Raw genomic sequence first — 25575 nt, 5'->3', positions numbered from 1 at the left:
TCTTATTCCAAACGTTCTACTTGACATCATTCACATTATTGCTACTGTATAGGCCTTCCCTTGCTGAAAGTGATAACATCAATTGTCCTTTCCCAATTGTAATTATCTGAACATTCTGTATATCACATGACATTACTTCAAGAACTTGCTAGGCGTGAATGGGGTTTGAACCCATGATCTTCGGTTTACGAGACCGACGCCTTACCACTTGGCCACCACGCCTCTGAATTTACGAATACCAATCTTGAAAAAAAATTTAACTTTTCATTTTCTTGTTTATTGAGGTTCGGTATGTCTTCCTCCACAGTATTGTTACTGTAAGAGAATTCCCATGCTTGAACTAAAGAAAACAAACGTCCATCCCACAATGTAAAGATAATGACATTCTGTAAATTACATACCATTTCACAGAGACCTTGCTAGGCATGGATGGGGTTTGATTCAATGGTCTTCTGTTCACGATACTAACCCCCTTGACCATCATGCCTCATGAATTTGAATGTGGGCTCGACAAGAAACTATGTTCTTAATTATTGAAGTTCTGAGTGTCTTCAATCACAGTATTGCTACTGTCAAGGTTTTTCCTTGCCGGAGCTGATGACATCAAATGTCCATTCCCCAATGTAACTATATGGATATTCTGTAAACCCCATGACATTTCAACATGGGATTTACATCGAGACTTACATCGAGACCTTGCTAGGCGTGAATGGCGTTTGAACCCATGATCTTCGGTTTACGAGACCGACGCCTTACCACTTGGCCACCACACCACAGAATTTACGAAAACCAATCTTGAAAAAAAGTTTAACTTTTCATTTTCTTGTTTATTGAGGTTCGGTATGTCTTCCTCCACAGTATTGTTACTGTAAGAGAATTCCCATGCTTGAACCAAAGAAAACAAACGTCCATCCCACAATGTAAAGATAATGACATTCTGTAAATTACATTCCATTTCACAGAGACCTTGCTCGGCATGGATGGGGTTTGATTCAATGGTCTTCTGTTCACGATACTGACCCCCTTGGCCATCATGCCTCATGAATTTGAAGGTGTGCTCTACAAGAATATGTTCTTAATTATTGAAGTTCTGAGTGTCTTCAATCACAGTATTGCTACTGTCAAGGTTTTTCCTTGCTGGAGTTGATGACATCAAATGTCCATTCCCCAATGTAACTATATGGATATTCTGTAAAACCCATGACATTTCATCATGCGATTTACATCGAGACCTTGCTAGGCGTGAATAGGGTTTGAACCCATGAACTTCGGTTTACGAGGCCGACGCCTTACCACTTGGCCACCACGCCTCAAAATACACCAAAACCAATCTTGAAAAAAAGTTTAACTTTTCATTTTCTTGTTTATTGAGGTTCGGTATGTCTTCCTTCACAGTATTGTTACTGTAAGAGTATTCCCATGCTGGAACTAAAGAAAACAAAAGTCCATCCCACAATGTAAAGATAATGACATTCTGTAAATTACATACCATTTCACAGAGATCTTGCTAGGCATGGATGGGGTTTGATTCAATGCTCTTCTGTTCACGATACTGACCCCCTTGGCCATCATGCCTCATGAATTTGAATGTGGGCTCTACAAGAAACTATGTTCTTAATTATTGAAGTTCTGAGTGTCTTCAATCACAGTATTGCTACTGTCAAGGTTATTCCTTGCCGGAGTAGATGAAATCAAATGTCCATGCCCCAATATCGATATTCTGTAAATCTCATGACATTTCAACATGGGATTTACATCGAGACTTACATCGAGACCTTGCTAGGCGTGAATGGGGTTTGAACCCATGATCTTCGGTTTACGAGACCGACGCCTTACCACTTGGCCACCACGCCACATAAATCAGAATATGTGCTTTTTATAAAATCTTTAACTTTTCTTATTCCAAACGTTCTACTTGAAATCATTCACATTATTGCTACTGTATCGGTCTTCCCTTGCTGAAAGTGATGACATCAACTGTCCTTTCCCAATTGTAATTATCTGAACATTCTGTATATCACATGACATTACTTCAAGAACTTGCTAGGCGTGAATGGGGTTTGAACCCATGATCTTCGGTTTACGAGACCGACGCCTTACCACTTGGCCACCACGCTTCAGAAATTATCAAAACCAATCTTGAAAAAAAGTTTAACTTTTCATTATCTTGTTTATTGAGGTTCGGTATGTCTTCCTCCACAGTATTGTTACTGTAAGAGAATTCCCAAGCTTGAACTAAAGAAAACCAAAGTCCATCCCACAATGTAAAGATAATGACATTCTGTAAATTACATTCCATTTCACAGAGACCTTGCTAGGCATGGATGGGGTTTGATTCAATGGTCTACTGTCAATGGTCTTGACAGTATTGCTACTGTCAAGGTTTTTCCTTGCCGGAGTTGATGACATCAAATGTCCATTCCCCAATGTAACTATATGGATATTCTGTAAAACCCATGACATTTCATCATGGGATTTACATCGAGACCTTGCTAGGCGTGAATAGGGTTTGAACCCATGATCTTCGGTTTACGAGACCGACGCCTTACCACTTGGCCACCACGCCTCAAAATATACCAAAACCAATCTTGAAAAAAAGTTTAACTTTTCATTTTCTTGTTTATTGAGGTTCGGTATGTCTTCCTTCACAGTATTGTTACTGTAAGAGTATTCCCATGCTGGAACTAAAGAAAACAAAAGTCCATCCCACAATGTAAAGATAATGACATTCTGTAAATTACATACCATTTCACAGAGATCTTGCTAGGCATGGATGGGTTTTGATTCAATGGTCTTCTGTTCACGATACTGACCCCCTTGGCCATCATGCCTCATGAATTTGAATGTGTGCTCGTCACGAAATTATGTTCTTAATTATTGATGTTCTGAGTGTCTTCAATCACAGTATTGCTACTGTCAAGGTTTTTCCTTGCCGGAGTAGATGACATCAAATGTCCATTCACCAATGTAACTATATGGATATTCTGTAAATCACATGACATTTCAACATGGGATTTAGATCGAGACTGACATCGAGACCTTGCTAGGCGTGAATGGGGTTTGAACCCATGATCTTCGGTTTACGAGACCGACGCCTTACCACTTGGCCACCACACCACATGAATCAAAATATGTGCTCTTTATAAAATCTTTAACTTTTCTTATTCCAAACGTTCTACTTGACATCATTCACATTATTGCTACTGTATAGGTCTTCCCTTGCTGAAAGTGATGACATCAATTGTCCTTTCCCAATTGTAATTATCTGAACATTCTGTATAACACATGACATTACTTCAAGAACTTGCTAGGCGTGAATGGGGTTTGAACCCATGATCTTCGGTTTACGAGACCGACGCCTTACCACTTGGCCACCACGCCTCAGAAATGACCAAAACCAATCTTGAAAAAAAGTTTAACTTTTCATTATCTTGTTTATTGAGGTTCGGTATGTCTTCCTCCACAGTATTGTTACTGTAAGAGAATTCCCAAGCTTGAACTAAAGAAAACCAAAGTCCATCCCACAATGTAAAGATAATGACATTCTGTAAATTACATTCCATTTCACAGAGACCTTGCTAGGCATGGATGGGGTTTGATTCAATGGTCTACTGTCAATGGTCTTGACAGTATTGCTACTGTCAAGGTTTTTCCTTGCCGGAGTTGATGACATCAAATGTCCATTCCCCAATGTAACTATATGGATATTCTGTAAAACCCATGACATTTCATCATGGGATTTACATCTAGACTTACATCGAGACCTTGCTAGGCGTGAATGGGGTTTGAACCCATGATCTTCGGTTTACGAGACCGACGCCTTACCACTTGGCCACCACGCCTCAGAAATTACCAAAACCAATCTTGAAAAAAATTTAACTTTTCATTATCTTGTTTATTGAGGTTCGGTATGTCTTCCTCCACAGTATTGTTACTGTCAGAGAATTCTCATGCTTGAACTAAAGAAAACAAACGTCCATCCCATAATGTAAAGATAATAACATTCTGTAAATTACATACCATTTCACAGAGATCTTGCTAGGCATGGATGGGGTTTGATTCAATGGTCTTCTGTTCACGATACTGACCCCCTTGGCCATCATGCCTCATGAATTTGAATGTGGGCTCTACAAGAAACTATGTTCTTGATTATTGAAATTCTGAGTGTCTTCAATCACAGTATTGCTACTGGCAAGGTTTTTCCTTGCCGGAGTTGATGACATCAAATGTCCATTCCCCAATGTAACTATATGGATATTCTGTAAATCCCATGACATTTCAACATGTGATTTACATCGCGACTGACATCGAGACCTTGCTAGGCGTGAATGGGGTTTGAACCCATGATCTTCGGTTTACGAGACCGACGCCTTACCACTTGGCCACCACGCCTCAGAAATTACCAAAACCAATCTTGAAAAAAAGTTTAACTTTTCATTATCTTGTTTATTGAGGTACGGTATGTCTTCCTCCACAGTATTGTTACTGTAAGAGAATTCCCAAGCTTGAACTAAAGAAAACAAACGTCCATCCCACAATGTAAAGATAATGACATTCTGTAAATTACAATCCATTTCACAGAGACCTTGCTAGGCATGGATGGGTTTTGATTCAATGGTCTTCTGTTCACGATACTCACCCCCTTGGCCATCATGCCTCATGAATTTGAATGTGTGCTCGTCACATTATTGCTACTGTATCGGTCTTCCCTTGCTGAAAGTGATGACATCAACTGTCCTTTCCCAATTGTAATTATCTGAACATTCTGTATATCACATGACATTACTTCAAGAACTTGCTAGGCGTGAATGGGGTTTGAACCCATGATCTTCGGTTTACGAGACCGACGCCTTACCACTTGGCCACCACGCTTCAGAAATTATCAAAACCAATCTTGAAAAAAAGTTTAACTTTTCATTATCTTGTTTATTGAGGTTCGGTATGTCTTCCTCCACAGTATTGTTACTGTAAGAGAATTCCCAAGCTTGAACTAAAGAAAACCAAAGTCCATCCCACAATGTAAAGATAATGACATTCTGTAAATTACATTCCATTTCACAGAGACCTTGCTAGGCATGGATGGGGTTTGATTCAATGGTCTACTGTCAATGGTCTTGACAGTATTGCTACTGTCAAGGTTTTTCCTTGCCGGAGTTGATGACATCAAATGTCCATTCCCCAATGTAACTATATGGATATTCTGTAAAACCCATGACATTTCATCATGGGATTTACATCGAGACCTTGCTAGGCGTGAATAGGGTTTGAACCCATGATCTTCGGTTTACGAGACCGACGCCTTACCACTTGGCCACCACGCCTCACAATTTACAAAAACCAATCTTGAAAAAAAGTTTAACTTTTCATTTTCTTGTTCATTGAGGTTCGGTATGTCTTCCTCCACAGTATTGTTACTGTAAGAGAATTCCCATGCTTGAACTAAAGAAAACAAACGTCCATCCCACAATGTAAAGATAATGACATTCTGTAAATTACATTCCATTTCACAGAGACCTTGCTAGGCATGGATGGGGTTTGATTCAATGGTCTTCTGTTCACGATACTGACCACCTTGGCCATCATGCCTCATGAATTTGAAGGTGTGCTCTACAAGAATATGTTCTTAATTATTGAAGTTCTGAGTGTCTTCAATCACAGTATTGCTACTGTCAAGGTTTTTCCTTGCCGGAGTTGATGACATCAAATGTCCATTCCCCAATGTAACTATATGGATATTCTGTAAAACCCATGACATTTCATCATGCGATTTACATCGAGACCTTGCTAGGCGTGAATAGGGTTTGAACCCGTGAACTTCGGTTTACGAGGCCGACGCCTTACCACTTGGCCACCACGCCTCAAAATATACCAAAACCAATCTTGAAAAAAAGTTTAACTTTTCATTTTCTTGTTTATTGAGGTTCGGTATGTCTTCCTTCACAGTATTGTTACTGTAAGAGTATTCCCATGCTGGAACTAAAGAAAACAAAAGTCCATCCCACAATGTAAAGATAATGACATTCTGTAAATTACATACCATTTCACAGAGATCTTGCTAGGCATGGATGGGTTTTGATTCAATGGTCTTCTGTTCACGATACTGACCCCCTTGGCCATCATGCCTCATGAATTTGAATGTGTGCTCGTCACGAAATTATGTTCTTAATTATTGATGTTCTGAGTGTCTTCAATCACAGTATTGCTACTGTCAAGGTTTTTCCTTGCCGGAGTAGATGACATCAAATGTCCATTCACCAATGTAACTATATGGATATTCTGTAAATCACATGACATTTCAACATGGGATTTAGATCGAGACTGACATCGAGACCTTGCTAGGCGTGAATGGGGTTTGAACCCATGATCTTCGGTTTACGAGACCGACGCCTTACCACTTGGCCACCACACCACATGAATCAAAATATGTGCTCTTTATAAAATCTTTAACTTTTCTTATTCCAAACGTTCTACTTGACATCATTCACATTATTGCTACTGTATAGGTCTTCCCTTGCTGAAAGTGATGACATCAATTGTCCTTTCCCAATTGTAATTATCTGAACATTCTGTATAACACATGACATTACTTCAAGAACTTGCTAGGCGTGAATGGGGTTTGAACCCATGATCTTCGGTTTACGAGACCGACGCCTTACCACTTGGCCACCACGCCTCAGAAATGACCAAAACCAATCTTGAAAAAAAGTTTAACTTTTCATTATCTTGTTTATTGAGGTTCGGTATGTCTTCCTCCACAGTATTGTTACTGTAAGAGAATTCCCAAGCTTGAACTAAAGAAAACCAAAGTCCATCCCACAATGTAAAGATAATGACATTCTGTAAATTACATTCCATTTCACAGAGACCTTGCTAGGCATGGATGGGGTTTGATTCAATGGTCTACTGTCAATGGTCTTGACAGTATTGCTACTGTCAAGGTTTTTCCTTGCCGGAGTTGATGACATCAAATGTCCATTCCCCAATGTAACTATATGGATATTCTGTAAAACCCATGACATTTCATCATGGGATTTACATCTAGACTTACATCGAGACCTTGCTAGGCGTGAATGGGGTTTGAACCCATGATCTTCGGTTTACGAGACCGACGCCTTACCACTTGGCCACCACGCCTCAGAAATTACCAAAACCAATCTTGAAAAAAAGTTTAACTTTTCATTATCTTGTTTATTGAGGTTCGGTATGTCTTCCTCCACAGTATTGTTACTGTCAGAGAATTCTCATGCTTGAACTAAAGAAAACAAACGTCCATCCCATAATGTAAAGATAATAACATTCTGTAAATTACATACCATTTCACAGAGATCTTGCTAGGCATGGATGGGGTTTGATTCAATGGTCTTCTGTTCACGATACTGACCCCCTTGGCCATCATGCCTCATGAATTTGAATGTGGGCTCTACAAGAAACTATGTTCTTGATTATTGAAATTCTGAGTGTCTTCAATCACAGTATTGCTACTGGCAAGGTTTTTCCTTGCCGGAGTTGATGACATCAAATGTCCATTCCCCAATGTAACTATATGGATATTCTGTAAATCCCATGACATTTCAACATGTGATTTACATCGCGACTGACATCGAGACCTTGCTAGGCGTGAATGGGGTTTGAACCCATGATCTTCGGTTTACGAGACCGACGCCTTACCACTTGGCCACCACGCCTCAGAAATTACCAAAACCAATCTTGAAAAAAAGTTTAACTTTTCATTATCTTGTTTATTGAGGTACGGTATGTCTTCCTCCACAGTATTGTTACTGTAAGAGAATTCCCAAGCTTGAACTAAAGAAAACAAACGTCCATCCCACAATGTAAAGATAATGACATTCTGTAAATTACAATCCATTTCACAGAGACCTTGCTAGGCATGGATGGGTTTTGATTCAATGGTCTTCTGTTCACGATACTCACCCCCTTGGCCATCATGCCTCATGAATTTGAATGTGTGCTCGTCACGAAATTATGTTCTTAATTATTGATGTTCTGAGTGTCTTCAATCACAGTATTGCTACTGTCAAGGTTTTTCCTTGCCGGAGTAGATGACATCAAATGTCCATTCACCAATGTAACTATATGAATATTCTGTAAATCACGTGACATTTCAACATGGGATTTACATCGAGACTTACATCGAGACCTTGCTAGGCGTGAATGGGATTTGAACCCATGATCTTCGGTTTACGAGACCGACGCCTTACCACTTGGCCACCACGCCTCAGAAATTACCAAAACCAATCTTGAAAAAAAGTTTAACTTTTCATTATCTTGTTTATTGAGGTTCGGTATGTCTTCCTCCACAGTATTGTTACTGTAAGAGAATTCCCAAGCTTGAACTAAAGAAAACCAAAGTCCATCCCACAATGTAAAGATAATGACATTCTGTAAATTACATTCCATTTCACAGAGACCTTGCTAGGCATGGATGGGGTTTGATTCAATGGTCTACTGTCAATGGTCTTGACAGTATTGCTACTGTCAAGGTTTTTCCTTGCCGGAGTTGATGACATCAAATGTCCATTCCCCAATGTAACTATATGGATATTCTGTAAAATCCATGACATTTCATCATGGGATTTACATCGAGACTTACATCGAGACCTTGCTAGGCGTGAATGGGGTTTGAACCCATGCTCTTCGGTTTACGAGACCGACGCCTTACCACTTGGCCACCACGCCTCAGAAATTACCAAAACCAATCTTGAAAAAAAGTCTAACTTTTCATTATCTTGTTTATTGAGGTTCGGTATGTCTTCCTCCACAGTATTGTTACTGTAAGAGAATTCCCAAGCTTGAACTAAAGAAAACAAACGTCCATCCCACAATGTAAAGATAATGACATTCTGTAAATTACATTTCACAGAGACCTTGCTAGGCATGGATGGGGTTTGATTCAATGGTCTTCTGTTCACGATACTGACCCCCTTGGCCATCATGCCTCATGAATTTGAATGTGGGCTCTACAAGAAACTATGTTCTTAATTATTGAAGTTCTGAGTGTCTTCAATCACAGTATTGCTACTGTCAAGGTTTTTCCTTGCCGGAGTTGATGACATCAAATGTCCATTCCCCAATGTAACTATATTGATATACTGTAAATCCCATGACATTTCAACATGGGATTTACATCGAGACTGACATCGAGACCTTGCTAGGCGTGAATGGGGTTTGAACCCATGATCTTCGGTTTACGAGACCGACGCCTTACCACTTGGCCACCACGCCTCAGAAATTACCAAAACCAATCTTGGAAAAAACTTTAACTTTTCATTATCTTGTTTATTGAGGTTCGGTATGTCTTCCTCCACAGTATTGTTACTGTAAGAGAATTCCCAAGCTTGAACTAAAGAAAACAAACGTCCATCCCACAATGTAAAGATAATGACATTCTGTAAATTACATTCCATTTCACAGAGACCTTGCTAGGCATGGATGGGTTTTGATTCAATGGTCTTCTGTTCACGATACTGACCCCCTTGGCCATCATGCCTCATGAATTTGAATGTGTGCTCGTCACGAAATTATGTTCTTAATTATTGATGTTCTGAGTGTCTTCAATCACAGTATTGCTACTGTCAAGGTTTTTCCTTGCCGGAGTAGATGACATCAAATGTCCATTCACCAATGTAACTATATGGATATTCTGTAAATCACATGACATTTCAACATGGGATTTACATCGAGACTTACATCGAGACCTTGCTAGGCGTGAATGGGGTTGAACCCATGATCTTCGGTTTACGAGACCGACGCCTTACCACTTGGCCACCACACCACATGAATCAAAATATGTGCTCTTTATAAAATCTTTAACTTTTCTTATTCCAAACGTTCTACTTGACATCATTCACATTATTGCTACTGTATAGGTCTTCCCTTGCTGAAAGTGATGACATCAATTGTCCTTTCCCAATTGTAATTATCTGAACATTCTATATTACACATGACATTACTTCAAGAACTTGCTAGGCGTGAATGGGGTTTGAACCCATGATCTTCGGTTTACGAGACCGACGCCTTACCACTTGGCCACCACGCCTCAGAAATTACGAAAACCAATCTTGAAAAAAAGTTTAACTTTTCATTATCTTGTTTATTGAGGTTCGGTATGTCTTCCTCCACAGTATTGTTACTGTAAGAGAATTCCCATGCTTGAACTAAAGAAAACAAACGTCCATCCCACAATGTAAAGATAATGACATTCTGTAAATTACATTCCATTTCACAGAGACCTTGCTAGGCATGGATGGGGTTTGATTCAATGGTCTTCTGTTCACGATACTGACCCCCTTGGCCATCATGCCTCATGAATTTGAAGGTGTGCTCTACAAGAATATGTTCTTAATTATTGAAGTTCTGAGTGTCTTCAATCACAGTATTGCTACTGTCAAGGTTTTTCCTTGCCGGAGTTGATGACATCAAATGTCCATTCCCCAATGTAACTATATGGATATTCTGTAAAACCGATGACATTTCATCATGGGATTTACATCGAGACATTGCTAGGCGTGAATAGGGTTTGAACCCATGATCTTCGGTTTACGAGACCGACGCCTTACCACTTGGCCACCACGCCTCACAATTTACAAAAACCAATCTTGAAAAAAAGTTTAACTTTTCATTTTCTTGTTCATTGAGGTTCGGTATGTCTTCCTCCACAGTATTGTTACTGTAAGAGAATTCCCATGCTTGAACTAAAGAAAACAAACGTCCATCCCACAATGTAAAGATAATGACATTCTGTAAATTACATTCCATTTCACAGAGACCTTGCTAGGCATGGATGGGGTTTGATTCAATGGTCTTCTGTTCACGATACTGACCCCCTTGGCCATCATGCCTCATGAATTTGAAGGTGTGCTCTACAAGAATATGTTCTTAATTATTGAAGTTCTGAGTGTCTTCAATCACAGTATTGCTACTGTCAAGGTTTTTCCTTGCCGGAGTTGATGACATCAAATGTCCATTCCCCAATGTAACTATATGGATATTCTGTAAAACCCATGACATATCATCATGCGATTTACATCGAGACCTTGCTAGGCGTGAATAGGGTTTGAACCCGTGAACTTCGGTTTACGAGGCCGACGCCTTACCACTTGGCCACCACGCCTCAAAATATACCAAAACCAATCTTGAAAAAAAGTTTAACTTTTCATTTTCTTGTTTATTGAGGTTCGGTATGTCTTCCTTCACAGTATTGTTACTGTAAGAGTATTCCCATGCTGGAACTAAAGAAAACAAAAGTCCATCCCACAATGTAAAGATAATGACATTCTGTAAATTACATACCATTTCACAGAGATCTTAGGCATGGATGGGGTTTGATTCAATGCTCTTCTGTTCACGATACTGACCCCCTTGGCCATCATGCCTCATGAATTTGAATGTGGGCTCTACAAGAAACTATGTTCTTAATTATTGAAGTTCTGAGTGTCTTCAATCACAGTATTGCTACTGTCAAGGTTATTCCTTCCCGGAGTAGATGAAATCAAATGTCCATGCCCCAATATCGATATTCTGTAAATCTCATGACATTTCAACATGGGATTTACATCGAGACCTTGCTAGGCGTGAATGGGGTTTGAACCCATGATCTTCGGTTTACGAGACCGACGCCTTACCACTTGGCCACCACGCCACATAAATCAGAATATGTGCTTTTTATAAAATCTTTAACTTTTCTTATTCCAAACGTTCTACTTGACATCAATCACATTATTGCTACTGTATAGGTCTTCCCTTGCTGAAAGTGATGACATCAATTGTCCTTTCCCAATTGTAATTATCTGAACATTCTGTATAACACATGACATTACTTCAAGAACTTGCTAGGCGTGAATAGGGTTTGAACCCATGATCTTGGGTTTACGAGACCGACGCCTTACCACTTGGCCACCACGCCTCAGAAATTACCAAAACCAATCTTGAAAAAAAGTTTAACTTTTCATTATCTTGTTTATTGAGGTTCGGTATGTCTTCCTCCACAGTATTGTTACTGTAAGAGAATTCCCAAGCTTGAACTAAAGAAAACCAAAGTCCATCCCACAATGTAAAGATAATGACATTCTGTAAATTACATTCCATTTCACAGAGACCTTGCTAGGCATGGATGGGGTTTGATTCAATGGTCTACTGTCAATGGTCTTGACAGTATTGCTACTGTCAAGGTTTTTCCTTGCCGGAGTTGATGACGTCAAATGTCCATTCCCCAATGTAACTATATGGATATTCTGTAAAACCCATGACATTTCATCATGGGATTTACATCGAGACTTACATCGAGACCTTGCTAGGCGTGAATGGGGTTTGAACCCATGATCTTCGGTTTACGAGACCGACGCCTTACCACTTGGCCACCACGCCTCAGAAATTACCAAAACCAATCTTGAAAAAAAGTTTAACTTTTCATTATCTTGTTTATTGAGGTTCGGTATGTCTTCCTCCACAGTATTGTTACTGTCAGAGAATTCTCATGCTTGAACTAAAGAAAACAAACGTCCATCCCATAATGTAAAGATAATAACATTCTGTAAATTACATACCATTTCACAGAGCTCTTGCTAGGCATGGATGGGGTTTGATTCAATGGTCTTCTGTTCACGATACTGACCCCCTTGGCCATCATGCCTCATGAATTTGAATGTGGGCTCTACAAGAAACTATGTTCTTGATTATTGAAATTCTGAGTGTCTTCAATCACAGTATTGCTACTGTCAAGGTTTTTCCTTGCCGGAGTTGATGACATCAAATGTCCATTCCCCAATGTAACTATATGGATATTCTGTAAATCCCATGACATTTCAACATGTGATTTACATCGCGACTGACATCGAGACCTTGCTAGGCGTGAATGGGGTTTGAACCCATGATCTTCGGTTTACGAGACCGACGCCTTACCACTTGGCCACCACGCCTCAGAAATTACCAAAACCAATCTTGAAAAAAAGTTTAACTTTTCATTATCTTGTTTATTGAGGTACGGTATGTCTTCCTCCACAGTATTGTTACTGTAAGAGAATTCCCAAGCTTGAACTAAAGAAAACAAACGTCCATCCCACAATGTAAAGATAATGACATTCTGTAAATTACAATCCATTTCACAGAGACCTTGCTAGGCATGGATGGGTTTTGATTCAATGGTCTTCTGTTCACGATACTCACCCCCTTGGCCATCATGCCTCATGAATTTGAATGTGTGCTCGTCACGAAATTATGTTCTTAATTATTGATGTTCTGAGTGTCTTCAATCACAGTATTGCTACTGTCAAGGTTTTTCCTTGCCGGAGTAGATGACATCAAATGTCCATTCACCAATGTAACAATATGGATATTCTGTAAATCACGTGACATTTCAACATGGGATTTACATCGAGACTTACATCGAGACCTTGCTAGGCGTGAATGGGATTTGAACCCATGATCTTCGGTTTACGAGACCGACGCCTTACCACTTGGCCACCACGCCTCAGAAATTACCAAAACCAATCTTGAAAAAAAGTTTAACTTTTCATTATCTTGTTTATTGAGGTTCGGTATGTCTTCCTCCACAGTATTGTTACTGTAAGAGAATTCCCAAGCTTGAACTAAAGAAAACCAAAGTCCATCCCACAATGTAAAGATAATGACATTCTGTAAATTACATTCCATTTCACAGAGACCTTGCTAGGCATGGATGGGGTTTGATTCAATGGTCTACTGTCAATGGTCTTGACAGTATTGCTACTGTCAAGGTTTTTCCTTGCCGGAGTTGATGACATCAAATGTCCATTCCCCAATGTAACTATATGGATATTCTGTAAAACCCATGACATTTCATCATGGGATTTACATCGAGACTTACATCGAGACCTTGCTAGGCGTGAATGGGGTTTGAACCCATGATCTTCGGTTTACGAGACCGACGCCTTACCACTTGGCCACCACGCCTCAGAAATTACCAAAACCAATCTTGAAAAAAAGTCTAACTTTTCATTATCTTGTTTATTGAGGTTCGGTATGTCTTCCTCCACAGTATTGTTACTGTAAGAGAATTCCCAAGCTTGAACTAAAGAAAACAAACGTCCATCCCACAATGTAAAGATAATGACATTCTGTAAATTACATTTCACAGAGACCTTGCTAGGCATGGATGGGGTTTGATTCAATGGTCTTCTGTTCACGATACTGACCCCCTTGGCCATCATGCCTCATGAATTTGAATGTGGGCTCTACAAGAAACTATGTTCTTAATTATTGAAGTTCTGAGTGTCTTCAATCACAGTATTGCTACTGTCAAGGTTTTTCCTTGCCGGAGTTGATGACATCAAATGTCCATTCCCCAATGTAACTATATTGATATACTGTAAATCCCATGACATTTCAACATTGGATTTACATCGAGACTGACATCGAGACCTTGCTAGGCGTGAATGGGGTTTGAACCCATGATCTTCGGTTTACGAGACCGACGCCTTACCACTTGGCCACCACGCCTCAGAAATTATCAAAACCAATCTTGGAAAAAAGTTTAACTTTTCATTATCTTGTTTATTGAGGTTCGGTATGTCTTCCTCCACAGTATTGTTACTGTAAGAGAATTCCCAAGCTTGAACTAAAGAAAACAAACGTCCATCCCACAATGTAAAGATAATGACATTCTGTAAATTACATTCCATTTCACAGAGACCTTGCTAGGCATGGATGGGTTTTGATTCAATGGTCTTCTGTTCACGATACTGACCCCCTTGGCCATCATGCCTCATGAATTTGAATGTGTGCTCGTCACGAAATTATGTTCTTAATTATTGATGTTCTGAGTGTCTTCAATCACAGTATTGCTACTGTCAAGGTTTTTCCTTGCCGGAGTAGATGACATCAAATGTCCATTCACCAATGTAACTATATGGATATTCTGTAAATCACATGACATTTCAACATGGGATTTACATCGAGACTTACATCGAGACCTTGCTAGGCGTGAATGGGGTTGAACCCATGATCTTCGGTTTACGAGACCGACGCCTTACCACTTGGCCACCACACCACATTAATCAAAATATGTGCTCTTTATAAAATCTTTAACTTTTCTTATTCCAAACGTTCTACTTGACATCATTCACATTATTGCTACTGTATAGGTCTTCCCTTGCTGAAAGTGATGACATCAATTGTCCTTTCCCAATTGTAATTATCTGAACATTCTGTATAACACATGACATTACTTCAAGAACTTGCTAGGCGTGAATGGGGTTTGAACCCATGATCTCCGGTTTACGAGACCGACGCCTTACCACTTGGCCACCACGCCTCAGAAATTACCAAAACCAATCTTGAAAAAAAGTTTAACTTTTCATTATCTTGTTTATTGAGGTTCGGTATGTCTTCCTCCACAGTATTGTTACTGTAAGAGAATTCCCAAGCTTGAACTAAAGAAAACCAAAGTCCATCCCACAATGTAAAGATAATGACATTCTGTAAATTACATTCCATTTCACAGAGACCTTGCTAGGCATGGATGGGGTTTGATTCAATGGTCTACTGTCAATGGTCTTGACAGTATTGCTACTGTCAAGGTTTTTCCTTGCCGGAGTTGATGACATCAAATGTCCATTCCCCAATGTAACTATATGGATATTCTGTAAAACCCATGACATTTCATCATGGGATTTACATCGAGACTTACATCGAGACCTTGCTAGGCGTGAATGGGGTTTGAACCCATGATCTTCGGTTTACGAGACCGACGCCTTACCACTTGGCCACCACGCCTCAGAAATTACCAATACCAATCTTGAAAAAAGTTTAACTTTTCATTATCTTGTTTATTGAGGTTCGGTATGTCTTCCTCCACAGTATTGTTACTGTCAGAGAATTCTCATGCTTGAACTAAAGAAAACAAACGTCCATCCCATAATGTAAAGATATTAACATTCTGTAAATTACATACCATTTCACAGAGATCTTGCTAGGCATGGATGGGGTTTGATTCAATGGTCTTCTGTTCACGATACTGACCCCCTTGGCCATCATGCCTCATGAATTTGAATGTGGGCTCTACAAGAAACTATGTTCTTGATTATTGAAATTCTGAGTGTCTTCAATCACAGTATTGCTACTGTCAAGGTTTTTCCTTGCCGGAGTTGATGACATCAAATGTCCATTCCCCAATGTAACTATATGGATATTCTGTAAATCCCATGACATTTCAACATGTGATTTACATCGCGACTGACATCGAGACCTTGCTCGGCGTGAATGGGGTTTGAACCCATGATCTTCGGTTTACGAGACCGACGCCTTACCACTTGGCCACCACGCCTCAGAAATTACCAAAACCAATCTTGAAAAAAAGTTTAACTTTTCATTATCTTGTTTATTGAGGTACGGTATGTCTTCCTCCACAGTATTGTTACTGTAAGAGAATTCCCAAGCTTGAACTAAAGAAAACAAACGTCCATCCCACAATGTAAAGATAATGACATTCTGTAAATTACAATCCATTTCACAGAGACCTTGCTAGGCATGGATGGGTTTTGATTCAATGGTCTTCTGTTCACGATACTCACCCCCTTGGCCATCATGCCTCATGAATTTGAATGTGTGCTCGTCACGAAATTATGTTCTTAATTATTGATGTTCTGAGTGTCTTCAATCACAGTATTGCTACTGTCAAGGTTTTTCCTTGCCGGAGTAGATGACATCAAATGTCCATTCACCAATGTAACTATATGGATATTCTGTAAATCACGTGACATTTCAACATGGGATTTACATCGAGACTTACATGGAGACCTTGCTAGGCGTAAATGGGATTTGAACCCATGATCTTCGGTTTACGAGACCGACGCCTTACCACTTGGCCACCACGCCTCAGAAATTACCAAAACCAATCTTGAAAAAAAGTTTAACTTTTCATTATCTTGTTTATTGAGGTTCGGTATGTCTTCCTCCACAGTATTGTTACTGTAAGAGAATTCCCAAGCTTGAACTAAAGAAAACCAAAGTCCATCCCACAATGTAAAGATAATGACATTCTGTAAATTACATTCCATTTCACAGAGACCTTGCTAGGCATGGATGGGGTTTGATTCAATGGTCTACTGTCAATGGTCTTGACAGTATTTCTACTGTCAAGGTTTTTCCTTGCCGGAGTTGATGACATCAAATGTCCATTCCCCAATGTAACTATATGGATATTCTGTAAAACCCATGACATTTCATCATGGGATTTACATCGAGACTTACATCGAGAACTTGCTAGGCGTGAATGGGGTTTGAACCCATGATCTTCGGTTTACGAGACCGACGCCTTACCACTTGGCCACCACGCCTCAGAATTTACGAATACCAATCTTGAAAAAAAATTTAACTTTTCATTTTCTTGTTTATTGAGGTTCGGTATGTCTTCCTCCACAGTATTGTTACTGTAAGAGAATTCCCATGCTTGAACTAAAGAAAACAAACGTCCATCCCACAATGTAAAGATAATGACATTCTGTAAATTACATACCATTTCACAGAGACCTTGCTAGGCATGGATGGGGTTTGATTCAATGGTCTTCTGTTCACGATACTAACCCCCTTGACCATCATGCCTCATGAATTTGAATGTGGGCTCGACAAGAAACTATGTTCTTAATTATTGAAGTTCTGAGTGTCTTCAATCACAGTATTGCTACTGTCAAGGTTTTTCCTTGCCGGAGTTGATGACATCAAATGTCCATTCCCCAATGTAACTATATGGATGTTCTGTAAACCCCATGACATTTCAACATGGGATTTACATCGAGACTTACATCGAGACCTTGCTAGGCGTGAATAGGGTTTGAACCCATGATCTTCGGTTTACGAGACCGACGCCTTACCACTTGGCCACCACGCCTCAGAATTTATGAATACCAATCTTGAAAAAAAAATTAACTTTTCATTTTCTTGTTTATTGAGGTTCGGTATGTCTTCCTCCACAGTATTGTTACTGTAAGAGAATTCCCATGCTTGAACTAAAGAAAACAAACGTCCATCCCACAATGTAAAGATAATGACATTCTGTAAATTACATACCATTTCACAGAGACCTTGCTAGGCATGGATGGGGTTTGATTCAATGGTCTTCTGTTCACGATACTAACCCCCTTGACCATCATGCCTCATGAATTTGAATGTGGGCTCGACAAGAAACTATGTTCTTAATTATTGAAGTTCTGAGTGTCTTCAATCACAGTATTGCTACTGTCAAGGTTTTTCCTTGCCGGAGTTGATGACATCAAATGTCCATTCCCCAATGTAACTATATGGATATTCTGTAAACCACATGACATTTCAACATGGGATTTACATCGAGACTTACATCGAGACCTTGCTAGGCGTGAATGGGGATTGAACCCATGATCTTCGGTTTACGAGACCGACGCCTTACCACTTGGCCACCACGCCGCATGAATTAGAATATGTGCTCTTTATAAAATTTTAAACTTTTCTTATTCCAAACGTTCTACTTGACATCAATCACATTATTGCTACTGTATAGGTCTTCCCTTGCTGAAAGTGATGACATCAATTGTCCATTCCCAATTGTAATTATCTGAACATTCTGTATATCACATGACATTACTTCAAGAACTTGCTAGGCGTGAATGGGGATTGAACCCATGATCTTCGGATTACGAGACCGACGCCTTACCACTTGGCCACCACACCACAGAATTTATGAAAACCAATCTTGAAAAAAAGTTTAACTTTTCATTTTCTTGTTTAGTGAGGTTCGGTATGTCTTCCTCCACAGTATTGTTACTGTAAGAGAATTCCCATGCTTGAACCAAAGAAAACAGACGTCCATCCCACAATGTAAAGATAATGACATTCTGTAAATTACATTCCATTTCACAGAGACCTTGCTCGGCATGGATGGGGTTTGATTCAATGGTCTTCTGTTCACGATACTGACCCCCTTGGCCATCATGCCTCATGAATTTGAATGTGGGCTCTACAAGAAACTATGTTCTTAATTATTGAAGTTCTGAGTGTCTTCAATCACAGTATTGCTACTGTCAAGGTTTTTCCTTGCCGGAGTAGATGACATTAAATGTCCATTCCCCAATGTAACTATATCGATATTCTGTAAACCCCATGACATTTCAACATGGGATTTACATCGAGACTTACATAGAGACCTTGCTAGGCGTGAATGGGGTTTGAACCCACGATCTTCGGTTTACGAGACCGACGCCTTACCACTTGGCCACCACCCCCCAGAAATTAACAAAACCAATCTTTTCTGAGTGTCTTCAATCACAGTATTGCTACTGTCAAGGTTTTTCCTTGCCGGAGTAGATGACATCAAATGTCCATTCCCCAATGTAACTATATGGATATTCTGTAAATCCCATGACATTTCAACATGGGATTTACATCGAGACTTACATCGAGACCTTGCTAGGCGTGAATGGGTTTTGAAACCATTATCTTCGGTTTACGATATCAACGCCTTACCACTTGGCCACCACGCCGCATGAATTAGAATATGTGCTCTTTATAAAATCTTAAACTTTTCTTATTCCAAACGTACTACTTGACATCAATCACATTATTGCTACTGTATAGGTCTGCCCTTGCTGAAAGTGATGACATCAATTGTCCATTCCCAATTGTAATTATCTGAACATTCTGTATATCACATGACATTTCTTCAAGAACTTGCTAGGCGTGAATGGGGATTGAACCCATGATCTTCGGTTTACGAGACCGACGCCTTACCACTTGGCCACCACGCCTCAGAAATTAACAAAACCAATCTTGAAAAAAAGTTTAACTTTTCATTATCTTGTTTATTGAGGTTCGGTATGTCTTCCTCCACAGTATTGTTACTGTAAGAGAATTCCCAAGCTTGAACTAAAGAAAACAAACGTCCATCCCATAATGTAAAAATAATGACATTCTGTAAATTACATTCCATTTCACAGAGACCTTGGTAGGCATGGATGGGGTTTGATTCAATGGTCTTCTGTTCACGATACTGACCCCCTTGGCCATCATGCCTCATGAATTTGAATGTGGGCTCTACAAGAAACTATGTTCTTAATTATTGAAGTTATGAGTGTCTTCAATCACAGTATTGCTACTGTCAAGTTTTTCCTTGCCGGAGTAGACGACATCAAATGTCCATTCCCCAATGTAACTATATGGATATTCTGTAAATCCCATGACATTTCAACATGTGATTTACATCGCGACTGACATCGAGACCTTGCTAGGCGTGAATGGGGTTTGAACCCATGATCTTCGGTTTACGAGACCGACGCCTTACCACTTGGCCACCACGCCTCAGAAATTACCAAAACCAATCTTGAAAAAAAGTTTAACTTTTCATTATCTTGTTTATTGAGGTACGGTATGTCTTCCTCCACAGTATTGTTACTGTAAGAGAATTCCCAAGCTTGAACTAAAGAAAACAAACGTCCATCCCACAATGTAAAGATAATGACATTCTGTAAATTACAATCCATTTCACAGAGACCTTGCTAGGCATGGATGGGTTTTGATTCAATGGTCTTCTGTTCACGATACTCACCCCCTTGGCCATCATGCCTCATGAATTTGAATGTGTGCTCGTCACGAAATTATGTTCTTAATTATTGATGTTCTGAGTGTCTTCAATCACAGTATTGCTACTGTCAAGGTTTTTCCTTGCCGGAGTAGATGACATCAAATGTCCATTCACCAATGTAACTATATGAATATTCTGTAAATCACGTGACATTTCAACATGGGATTTACATCGAGACTTACATCGAGACCTTGCTAGGCGTGAATGGGATTTGAACCCATGATCTTCGGTTTACGAGACCGACGCCTTACCACTTGGCCACCACGCCTCAGAAATTACCAAAACCAATCTTGAAAAAAAGTTTAACTTTTCATTATCTTGTTTATTGAGGTTCGGTATGTCTTCCTCCACAGTATTGTTACTGTCAGAGAATTCTCATGCTTGAACTAAAGAAAACAAACGTCCATCCCATAATGTAAAGATAATAACATTCTGTAAATTACATACCATTTCACAGAGATCTTGCTAGGCATGGATGGGGTTTGATTCAATGGTCTTCTGTTCACGATACTGACCCCCTTGGCCATCATGCCTCATGAATTTGAATGTGGGCTCTACAAGAAACTATGTTCTTGATTATTGAAATTCTGAGTGTCTTCAATCACAGTATTGCTACTGGCAAGGTTTTTCCTTGCCGGAGTTGATGACATCAAATGTCCATTCCCCAATGTAACTATATGGATATTCTGTAAATCCCATGACATTTCAACATGTGATTTACATCGCGACCTTGCTAGGCGTGAATGGGGTTTGAACCCATGATCTTCGGTTTACGAGACCGACTCCTTACCACTTGGCCACCACGCCTCAGAAATTACCAAAACCAATCTTGAAAAAAAGTTTAACTTTTCATTATCTTGTTTATTGAGGTACGGTATGTCTTCCTCCACAGTATTGTTACTGTAAGAGAATTCCCAAGCTTGAACTAAAGAAAACAAACGTCCATCCCACAATGTAAAGATAATGACATTCTGTAAATTACAATCCATTTCACAGAGACCTTGCTAGGCATGGATGGGTTTTGATTCAATGGTCTTCTGTTCACGATACTCACCCCCTTGGCCATCATGCCTCATGAATTTGAATGTGTGCTCGTCACGAAATTATGTTCTTAATTATTGATGTTCTGAGTGTCTTCAATCACAGTATTGCTACTGTCAAGGTTTTTCCTTGCCGGAGTAGATGACATCAAATGTCCATTCACCAATGTAACTATATGAATATTCTGTAAATCACGTGACATTTCAACATGGGATTTACATCGAGACTTACAACGAGACCTTGCTAGGCGTGAATGGGATTTGAACCCATGATCTTCGGTTTACGAGACCGACGCCTTACCACTTGGCCACCACGCCTCAGAAATTACCAAAACCAATCTTGAAAAAAAGTTTAACTTTTCATTATCTTGTTTATTGAGGTTCGGTATGTCTTCCTCCACAGTATTGTTACTGTAAGAGAATTCCCAAGCTTGAACTAAAGAAAACCAAAGTCCATCCCACAATGTAAAGATAATGACATTCTGTAAATTACATTCCATTTCACAGAGACCTTGCTAGGCATGGATGGGGTTTGATTCAATGGTCTACTGTCAATGGTCTTGACAGTATTGCTACTGTCAAGGTTTTTCCTTGCCGGAGTTGATGACATCAAATGTCCATTCCCCAATGTAACTATATGGATATTCTGTAAAACCCATGACATTTCATCATGGGATTTACATCGAGACTTACATCGAGACCTTGCTAGGCGTGAATGGGGTTTGAACCCATGATCTTCGGTTTACGAGACCGACGCCTTACCACTTGGCCACCACGCCTCAGAATTTACGAATACCAATCTTGAAAAAAAATTTAACTTTTCATTTTCTTGTTTATTGAGGTTCGGTATGTCTTCCTCCACAGTATTGTTACTGTAAGAGAATTCCCATGCTTGAACTAAAGAAAACAAACGTCCATCCCACAATGTAAAGATAATGACATTCTGTAAATTACATACCATTTCACAGAGACCTTGCTAGGCATGGATGGGGTTTGATTCAATGGTCTTCTGTTCACGATACTAACCCCCTTGACCATCATGCCTCATGAATTTGAATGTGGGCTCGACAAGAAACTATGTTCTTAATTATTGAAGTTCTGAGTGTCTTCAATCACAGTATTGCTACTGTCAAGGTTTTTCCTTGCCGGAGTTGATGACATCAAATGTCCATTCCCCAATGTAACTATATGGATGTTCTGTAAACCCCATGACATTTCAACATGGGATTTACATCGAGACTTACATCGAGACCTTGCTAGGCGTGAATGGGGTTTGAACCCATGATCTTCGGTTTACGAGACCGACGCCTTACCACTTGGCCACCACGCCTCAGAATTTACGAATACCAATCTTGAAAAAAAAATTAACTTTTCATTTTCTTGTTTATTGAGGTTCGGTATGTCTTCCTCCACAGTATTGTTACTGTAAGAGAATTCCCATGCTTGAACTAAAGAAAACAAACGTCCATCCCACAATGTAAAGATAATGACATTCTGTAAATTAAATACCATTTCACAGAGACCTTGCTAGGCATGGATGGGGTTTGATTCAATGGTCTTCTGTTCACGATACTAACCCCCTTGACCATCATGCCTCATGAATTTGAATGTGGGCTCGACAAGAAACTATGTTCTTAATTATTGAAGTTCTGAGTGTCTTCAATCACAGTATTGCTACTGTCAAGGTTTTTCCTTGCCGGAGTTGATGACATCAAATGTCCATTCCCCAATGTAACTATATGGATATTCTGTAAACCCCATGACATTTCAACATGGGATTTACATCGAGACTTACATCGAGACCTTGCTAGGCGTGAATGGGGATTGAACCCATGATCTTCGGTTTACGAGACCGACGCCTTACCACTTGGCCACCACGCCGCATGAATTAGAATATGTGCTCTTTATAAAATTTTAAACTTTTCTTATTCCAAACGTTCTACTTGACATCAATCACATTATTGCTACTGTATAGGTCTTCCCTTGCTGAAAGTGATGACATCAATTGTCCATTCCCAATTGTAATTATCTGAACATTCTGTATATCACATGACATTACTTCAAGAACTTGCTAGGCGTGAATGGGGATTGAACCCATGATCTTCGGATTACGAGACCGACGCCTTACCACTTGGCCACCACACCACAGAATTTATGAAAACCAATCTTGAAAAAAAGTTTAACTTTTCATTTTCTTGTTTAGTGAGGTTCGGTATGTCTTCCTCCACAGTATTGTTACTGTAAGAGAATTCCCATGCTTGAACCAAAGAAAACAGACGTCCATCCCACAATGTAAAGATAATGACATTCTGTAAATTACATTCCATTTCACAGAGACCTTGCTCGGCATGGATGGGGTTTGATTCAATGGTCTTCTGTTCACGATACTGACCCCCTTGGCCATCATGCCTCATGAATTTGAATGTGGGCTCTACAAGAAACTATGTTCTTAATTATTGAAGTTCTGAGTGTCTTCAATCACAGTATTGCTACTGTCAAGGTTTTTCCTTGCCGGAGTAGATGACATTAAATGTCCATTCCCCAATGTAACTATATCGATATTCTGTAAACCCCATGACATTTCAACATGGGATTTACATCGAGACTTACATAGAGACCTTGCTAGGCGTGAATGGGGTTTGAACCCACGATCTTCGGTTTACGAGACCGACGCCTTACCACTTGGCCACCACCCCCCAGAAATTAACAAAACCAATCTTTTCTGAGTGTCTTCAATCACAGTATTGCTACTGTCAAGGTTTTTCCTTGCCGGAGTAGATGACATCAAATGTCCATTCCCCAATGTAACTATATGGATATTCTGTAAATCCCATGACATTTCAACATGGGATTTACATCGAGACTTACATCGAGACCTTGCTAGGCGTGAATGGGTTTTGAAACCATTATCTTCGGTTTACGATATCAACGCCTTACCACTTGGCCACCACGCCGCATGAATTAGAATATGTGCTCTTTATAAAATCTTAAACTTTTCTTATTCCAAACGTACTACTTGACATCAATCACATTATTGCTACTGTATAGGTCTGCCCTTGCTGAAAGTGATGACATCAATTGTCCATTCCCAATTGTAATTATCTGAACATTCTGTATATCACATGACATTTCTTCAAGAACTTGCTAGGCGTGAATGGGGATTGAACCCATGATCTTCGGTTTACGAGACCGACGCCTTACCACTTGGCCACCACGCCTCAGAAATTAACAAAACCAATCTTGAAAAAAAGTTTAACTTTTCATTATCTTGTTTATTGAGGTTCGGTATGTCTTCCTCCACAGTATTGTTACTGTAAGAGAATTCCCAAGCTTGAACTAAAGAAAACAAACGTCCATCCCATAATGTAAAAATAATGACATTCTGTAAATTACATTCCATTTCACAGAGACCTTGGTAGGCATGGATGGGGTTTGATTCAATGGTCTTCTGTTCACGATACTGACCCCCTTGGCCATCATGCCTCATGAATTTGAATGTGGGCTCTACAAGAAACTATGTTCTTAATTATTGAAGTTATGAGTGTCTTCAATCACAGTATTGCTACTGTCAAGTTTTTCCTTGCCGGAGTAGACGACATCAAATGTCCATTCCCCAATGTAACTATATCGATATTCTGTAAACCCCATGACATTTCAACATGGGATTTACATCGAGACTTACATCGAGACCTTGCTAGGCGTGAATGGGGTTTGAACCCATGATCTTCGTTTTACGAGACCGACGCCTTACCACTTGGCCACCACGCCTCAGAAATTAACAAAACCAATCTTGAAAAAAAGTTTAACTTTTCATTATCTTGTTTATTGAGGTTCGGTATGTCTTCCTCCACAGTATTGTTACTGTAAGAGAATTCCCAAGCTTGAACTAAAGAAAACAAACGTCCATCCCATAATGTAAAAATTATGACATTC

At 39.7% G+C, this 25575-nt stretch overlaps 53 non-coding genes across 53 annotated transcripts; all 53 read right to left on the bottom strand.

Moving 5' to 3' along the window:
- Positions 1 to 150: 150 nt before the first annotated feature.
- On the bottom strand, positions 151 to 222 carry trnat-cgu (transfer RNA threonine (anticodon CGU)). The gene has a single exon. It is a non-coding gene; the product is annotated as a tRNA-Thr (tRNA).
- Positions 223 to 701: 479 nt separating this feature from the next.
- On the bottom strand, positions 702 to 773 carry trnat-cgu (transfer RNA threonine (anticodon CGU)). The gene has a single exon. It is a non-coding gene; the product is annotated as a tRNA-Thr (tRNA).
- Positions 774 to 1238: 465 nt separating this feature from the next.
- On the bottom strand, positions 1239 to 1310 carry trnat-cgu (transfer RNA threonine (anticodon CGU)). The gene has a single exon. It is a non-coding gene; the product is annotated as a tRNA-Thr (tRNA).
- A 471-nt stretch (positions 1311 to 1781) lies between these two features.
- On the bottom strand, positions 1782 to 1853 carry trnat-cgu (transfer RNA threonine (anticodon CGU)). Its single transcript has one exon. It is a non-coding gene; the product is annotated as a tRNA-Thr (tRNA).
- A 192-nt stretch (positions 1854 to 2045) lies between these two features.
- On the bottom strand, positions 2046 to 2117 carry trnat-cgu (transfer RNA threonine (anticodon CGU)). The gene has a single exon. It is a non-coding gene; the product is annotated as a tRNA-Thr (tRNA).
- A 377-nt stretch (positions 2118 to 2494) lies between these two features.
- trnat-cgu (transfer RNA threonine (anticodon CGU)) lies at positions 2495 to 2566 on the bottom strand. The gene has a single exon. It is a non-coding gene; the product is annotated as a tRNA-Thr (tRNA).
- Positions 2567 to 3045: 479 nt separating this feature from the next.
- Positions 3046 to 3117, bottom strand: trnat-cgu (transfer RNA threonine (anticodon CGU)). The gene has a single exon. It is a non-coding gene; the product is annotated as a tRNA-Thr (tRNA).
- A 192-nt stretch (positions 3118 to 3309) lies between these two features.
- Positions 3310 to 3381, bottom strand: trnat-cgu (transfer RNA threonine (anticodon CGU)). The gene has a single exon. It is a non-coding gene; the product is annotated as a tRNA-Thr (tRNA).
- A 389-nt stretch (positions 3382 to 3770) lies between these two features.
- Positions 3771 to 3842, bottom strand: trnat-cgu (transfer RNA threonine (anticodon CGU)). Its single transcript has one exon. It is a non-coding gene; the product is annotated as a tRNA-Thr (tRNA).
- A 478-nt stretch (positions 3843 to 4320) lies between these two features.
- On the bottom strand, positions 4321 to 4392 carry trnat-cgu (transfer RNA threonine (anticodon CGU)). Its single transcript has one exon. It is a non-coding gene; the product is annotated as a tRNA-Thr (tRNA).
- A 408-nt stretch (positions 4393 to 4800) lies between these two features.
- trnat-cgu (transfer RNA threonine (anticodon CGU)) lies at positions 4801 to 4872 on the bottom strand. Its single transcript has one exon. It is a non-coding gene; the product is annotated as a tRNA-Thr (tRNA).
- Positions 4873 to 5249: 377 nt separating this feature from the next.
- Positions 5250 to 5321, bottom strand: trnat-cgu (transfer RNA threonine (anticodon CGU)). The gene has a single exon. It is a non-coding gene; the product is annotated as a tRNA-Thr (tRNA).
- Positions 5322 to 5786: 465 nt separating this feature from the next.
- trnat-cgu (transfer RNA threonine (anticodon CGU)) lies at positions 5787 to 5858 on the bottom strand. The gene has a single exon. It is a non-coding gene; the product is annotated as a tRNA-Thr (tRNA).
- Positions 5859 to 6337: 479 nt separating this feature from the next.
- Positions 6338 to 6409, bottom strand: trnat-cgu (transfer RNA threonine (anticodon CGU)). Its single transcript has one exon. It is a non-coding gene; the product is annotated as a tRNA-Thr (tRNA).
- A 192-nt stretch (positions 6410 to 6601) lies between these two features.
- trnat-cgu (transfer RNA threonine (anticodon CGU)) lies at positions 6602 to 6673 on the bottom strand. Its single transcript has one exon. It is a non-coding gene; the product is annotated as a tRNA-Thr (tRNA).
- Positions 6674 to 7062: 389 nt separating this feature from the next.
- trnat-cgu (transfer RNA threonine (anticodon CGU)) lies at positions 7063 to 7134 on the bottom strand. The gene has a single exon. It is a non-coding gene; the product is annotated as a tRNA-Thr (tRNA).
- A 479-nt stretch (positions 7135 to 7613) lies between these two features.
- Positions 7614 to 7685, bottom strand: trnat-cgu (transfer RNA threonine (anticodon CGU)). The gene has a single exon. It is a non-coding gene; the product is annotated as a tRNA-Thr (tRNA).
- Positions 7686 to 8164: 479 nt separating this feature from the next.
- trnat-cgu (transfer RNA threonine (anticodon CGU)) lies at positions 8165 to 8236 on the bottom strand. The gene has a single exon. It is a non-coding gene; the product is annotated as a tRNA-Thr (tRNA).
- Positions 8237 to 8625: 389 nt separating this feature from the next.
- Positions 8626 to 8697, bottom strand: trnat-cgu (transfer RNA threonine (anticodon CGU)). The gene has a single exon. It is a non-coding gene; the product is annotated as a tRNA-Thr (tRNA).
- Positions 8698 to 9171: 474 nt separating this feature from the next.
- Positions 9172 to 9243, bottom strand: trnat-cgu (transfer RNA threonine (anticodon CGU)). Its single transcript has one exon. It is a non-coding gene; the product is annotated as a tRNA-Thr (tRNA).
- A 479-nt stretch (positions 9244 to 9722) lies between these two features.
- trnat-cgu (transfer RNA threonine (anticodon CGU)) lies at positions 9723 to 9793 on the bottom strand. Its single transcript has one exon. It is a non-coding gene; the product is annotated as a tRNA-Thr (tRNA).
- A 192-nt stretch (positions 9794 to 9985) lies between these two features.
- On the bottom strand, positions 9986 to 10057 carry trnat-cgu (transfer RNA threonine (anticodon CGU)). Its single transcript has one exon. It is a non-coding gene; the product is annotated as a tRNA-Thr (tRNA).
- A 465-nt stretch (positions 10058 to 10522) lies between these two features.
- On the bottom strand, positions 10523 to 10594 carry trnat-cgu (transfer RNA threonine (anticodon CGU)). Its single transcript has one exon. It is a non-coding gene; the product is annotated as a tRNA-Thr (tRNA).
- A 465-nt stretch (positions 10595 to 11059) lies between these two features.
- On the bottom strand, positions 11060 to 11131 carry trnat-cgu (transfer RNA threonine (anticodon CGU)). Its single transcript has one exon. It is a non-coding gene; the product is annotated as a tRNA-Thr (tRNA).
- Positions 11132 to 11587: 456 nt separating this feature from the next.
- Positions 11588 to 11659, bottom strand: trnat-cgu (transfer RNA threonine (anticodon CGU)). Its single transcript has one exon. It is a non-coding gene; the product is annotated as a tRNA-Thr (tRNA).
- A 192-nt stretch (positions 11660 to 11851) lies between these two features.
- trnat-cgu (transfer RNA threonine (anticodon CGU)) lies at positions 11852 to 11923 on the bottom strand. Its single transcript has one exon. It is a non-coding gene; the product is annotated as a tRNA-Thr (tRNA).
- Positions 11924 to 12312: 389 nt separating this feature from the next.
- trnat-cgu (transfer RNA threonine (anticodon CGU)) lies at positions 12313 to 12384 on the bottom strand. Its single transcript has one exon. It is a non-coding gene; the product is annotated as a tRNA-Thr (tRNA).
- A 479-nt stretch (positions 12385 to 12863) lies between these two features.
- On the bottom strand, positions 12864 to 12935 carry trnat-cgu (transfer RNA threonine (anticodon CGU)). Its single transcript has one exon. It is a non-coding gene; the product is annotated as a tRNA-Thr (tRNA).
- Positions 12936 to 13414: 479 nt separating this feature from the next.
- Positions 13415 to 13486, bottom strand: trnat-cgu (transfer RNA threonine (anticodon CGU)). Its single transcript has one exon. It is a non-coding gene; the product is annotated as a tRNA-Thr (tRNA).
- A 389-nt stretch (positions 13487 to 13875) lies between these two features.
- trnat-cgu (transfer RNA threonine (anticodon CGU)) lies at positions 13876 to 13947 on the bottom strand. Its single transcript has one exon. It is a non-coding gene; the product is annotated as a tRNA-Thr (tRNA).
- A 474-nt stretch (positions 13948 to 14421) lies between these two features.
- On the bottom strand, positions 14422 to 14493 carry trnat-cgu (transfer RNA threonine (anticodon CGU)). The gene has a single exon. It is a non-coding gene; the product is annotated as a tRNA-Thr (tRNA).
- A 479-nt stretch (positions 14494 to 14972) lies between these two features.
- trnat-cgu (transfer RNA threonine (anticodon CGU)) lies at positions 14973 to 15043 on the bottom strand. Its single transcript has one exon. It is a non-coding gene; the product is annotated as a tRNA-Thr (tRNA).
- A 192-nt stretch (positions 15044 to 15235) lies between these two features.
- Positions 15236 to 15307, bottom strand: trnat-cgu (transfer RNA threonine (anticodon CGU)). Its single transcript has one exon. It is a non-coding gene; the product is annotated as a tRNA-Thr (tRNA).
- Positions 15308 to 15696: 389 nt separating this feature from the next.
- Positions 15697 to 15768, bottom strand: trnat-cgu (transfer RNA threonine (anticodon CGU)). The gene has a single exon. It is a non-coding gene; the product is annotated as a tRNA-Thr (tRNA).
- Positions 15769 to 16246: 478 nt separating this feature from the next.
- On the bottom strand, positions 16247 to 16318 carry trnat-cgu (transfer RNA threonine (anticodon CGU)). Its single transcript has one exon. It is a non-coding gene; the product is annotated as a tRNA-Thr (tRNA).
- Positions 16319 to 16797: 479 nt separating this feature from the next.
- Positions 16798 to 16869, bottom strand: trnat-cgu (transfer RNA threonine (anticodon CGU)). Its single transcript has one exon. It is a non-coding gene; the product is annotated as a tRNA-Thr (tRNA).
- A 389-nt stretch (positions 16870 to 17258) lies between these two features.
- Positions 17259 to 17330, bottom strand: trnat-cgu (transfer RNA threonine (anticodon CGU)). Its single transcript has one exon. It is a non-coding gene; the product is annotated as a tRNA-Thr (tRNA).
- A 479-nt stretch (positions 17331 to 17809) lies between these two features.
- trnat-cgu (transfer RNA threonine (anticodon CGU)) lies at positions 17810 to 17881 on the bottom strand. The gene has a single exon. It is a non-coding gene; the product is annotated as a tRNA-Thr (tRNA).
- A 479-nt stretch (positions 17882 to 18360) lies between these two features.
- trnat-cgu (transfer RNA threonine (anticodon CGU)) lies at positions 18361 to 18432 on the bottom strand. The gene has a single exon. It is a non-coding gene; the product is annotated as a tRNA-Thr (tRNA).
- A 192-nt stretch (positions 18433 to 18624) lies between these two features.
- On the bottom strand, positions 18625 to 18696 carry trnat-cgu (transfer RNA threonine (anticodon CGU)). Its single transcript has one exon. It is a non-coding gene; the product is annotated as a tRNA-Thr (tRNA).
- A 479-nt stretch (positions 18697 to 19175) lies between these two features.
- Positions 19176 to 19247, bottom strand: trnat-cgu (transfer RNA threonine (anticodon CGU)). Its single transcript has one exon. It is a non-coding gene; the product is annotated as a tRNA-Thr (tRNA).
- Positions 19248 to 19697: 450 nt separating this feature from the next.
- Positions 19698 to 19769, bottom strand: trnat-cgu (transfer RNA threonine (anticodon CGU)). The gene has a single exon. It is a non-coding gene; the product is annotated as a tRNA-Thr (tRNA).
- Positions 19770 to 20247: 478 nt separating this feature from the next.
- trnat-cgu (transfer RNA threonine (anticodon CGU)) lies at positions 20248 to 20319 on the bottom strand. The gene has a single exon. It is a non-coding gene; the product is annotated as a tRNA-Thr (tRNA).
- Positions 20320 to 20798: 479 nt separating this feature from the next.
- Positions 20799 to 20870, bottom strand: trnat-cgu (transfer RNA threonine (anticodon CGU)). The gene has a single exon. It is a non-coding gene; the product is annotated as a tRNA-Thr (tRNA).
- Positions 20871 to 21337: 467 nt separating this feature from the next.
- On the bottom strand, positions 21338 to 21409 carry trnat-cgu (transfer RNA threonine (anticodon CGU)). The gene has a single exon. It is a non-coding gene; the product is annotated as a tRNA-Thr (tRNA).
- A 479-nt stretch (positions 21410 to 21888) lies between these two features.
- trnat-cgu (transfer RNA threonine (anticodon CGU)) lies at positions 21889 to 21960 on the bottom strand. Its single transcript has one exon. It is a non-coding gene; the product is annotated as a tRNA-Thr (tRNA).
- Positions 21961 to 22349: 389 nt separating this feature from the next.
- trnat-cgu (transfer RNA threonine (anticodon CGU)) lies at positions 22350 to 22421 on the bottom strand. Its single transcript has one exon. It is a non-coding gene; the product is annotated as a tRNA-Thr (tRNA).
- A 479-nt stretch (positions 22422 to 22900) lies between these two features.
- trnat-cgu (transfer RNA threonine (anticodon CGU)) lies at positions 22901 to 22972 on the bottom strand. The gene has a single exon. It is a non-coding gene; the product is annotated as a tRNA-Thr (tRNA).
- A 479-nt stretch (positions 22973 to 23451) lies between these two features.
- trnat-cgu (transfer RNA threonine (anticodon CGU)) lies at positions 23452 to 23523 on the bottom strand. The gene has a single exon. It is a non-coding gene; the product is annotated as a tRNA-Thr (tRNA).
- A 192-nt stretch (positions 23524 to 23715) lies between these two features.
- Positions 23716 to 23787, bottom strand: trnat-cgu (transfer RNA threonine (anticodon CGU)). The gene has a single exon. It is a non-coding gene; the product is annotated as a tRNA-Thr (tRNA).
- A 479-nt stretch (positions 23788 to 24266) lies between these two features.
- trnat-cgu (transfer RNA threonine (anticodon CGU)) lies at positions 24267 to 24338 on the bottom strand. Its single transcript has one exon. It is a non-coding gene; the product is annotated as a tRNA-Thr (tRNA).
- Positions 24339 to 24788: 450 nt separating this feature from the next.
- On the bottom strand, positions 24789 to 24860 carry trnat-cgu (transfer RNA threonine (anticodon CGU)). Its single transcript has one exon. It is a non-coding gene; the product is annotated as a tRNA-Thr (tRNA).
- A 478-nt stretch (positions 24861 to 25338) lies between these two features.
- On the bottom strand, positions 25339 to 25410 carry trnat-cgu (transfer RNA threonine (anticodon CGU)). The gene has a single exon. It is a non-coding gene; the product is annotated as a tRNA-Thr (tRNA).
- Positions 25411 to 25575: the final 165 nt, after the last annotated feature.

Source organism: Gadus chalcogrammus, chromosome 10 (genome assembly GCF_026213295.1).
Source record: "Gadus chalcogrammus isolate NIFS_2021 chromosome 10, NIFS_Gcha_1.0, whole genome shotgun sequence".
NCBI lineage: Eukaryota > Metazoa > Chordata > Actinopteri > Gadiformes > Gadidae > Gadus > Gadus chalcogrammus.
The sequence above is the reverse complement of the archived record's forward strand: the minus strand, read 5'-3'. Positions and strand labels throughout refer to the sequence as shown.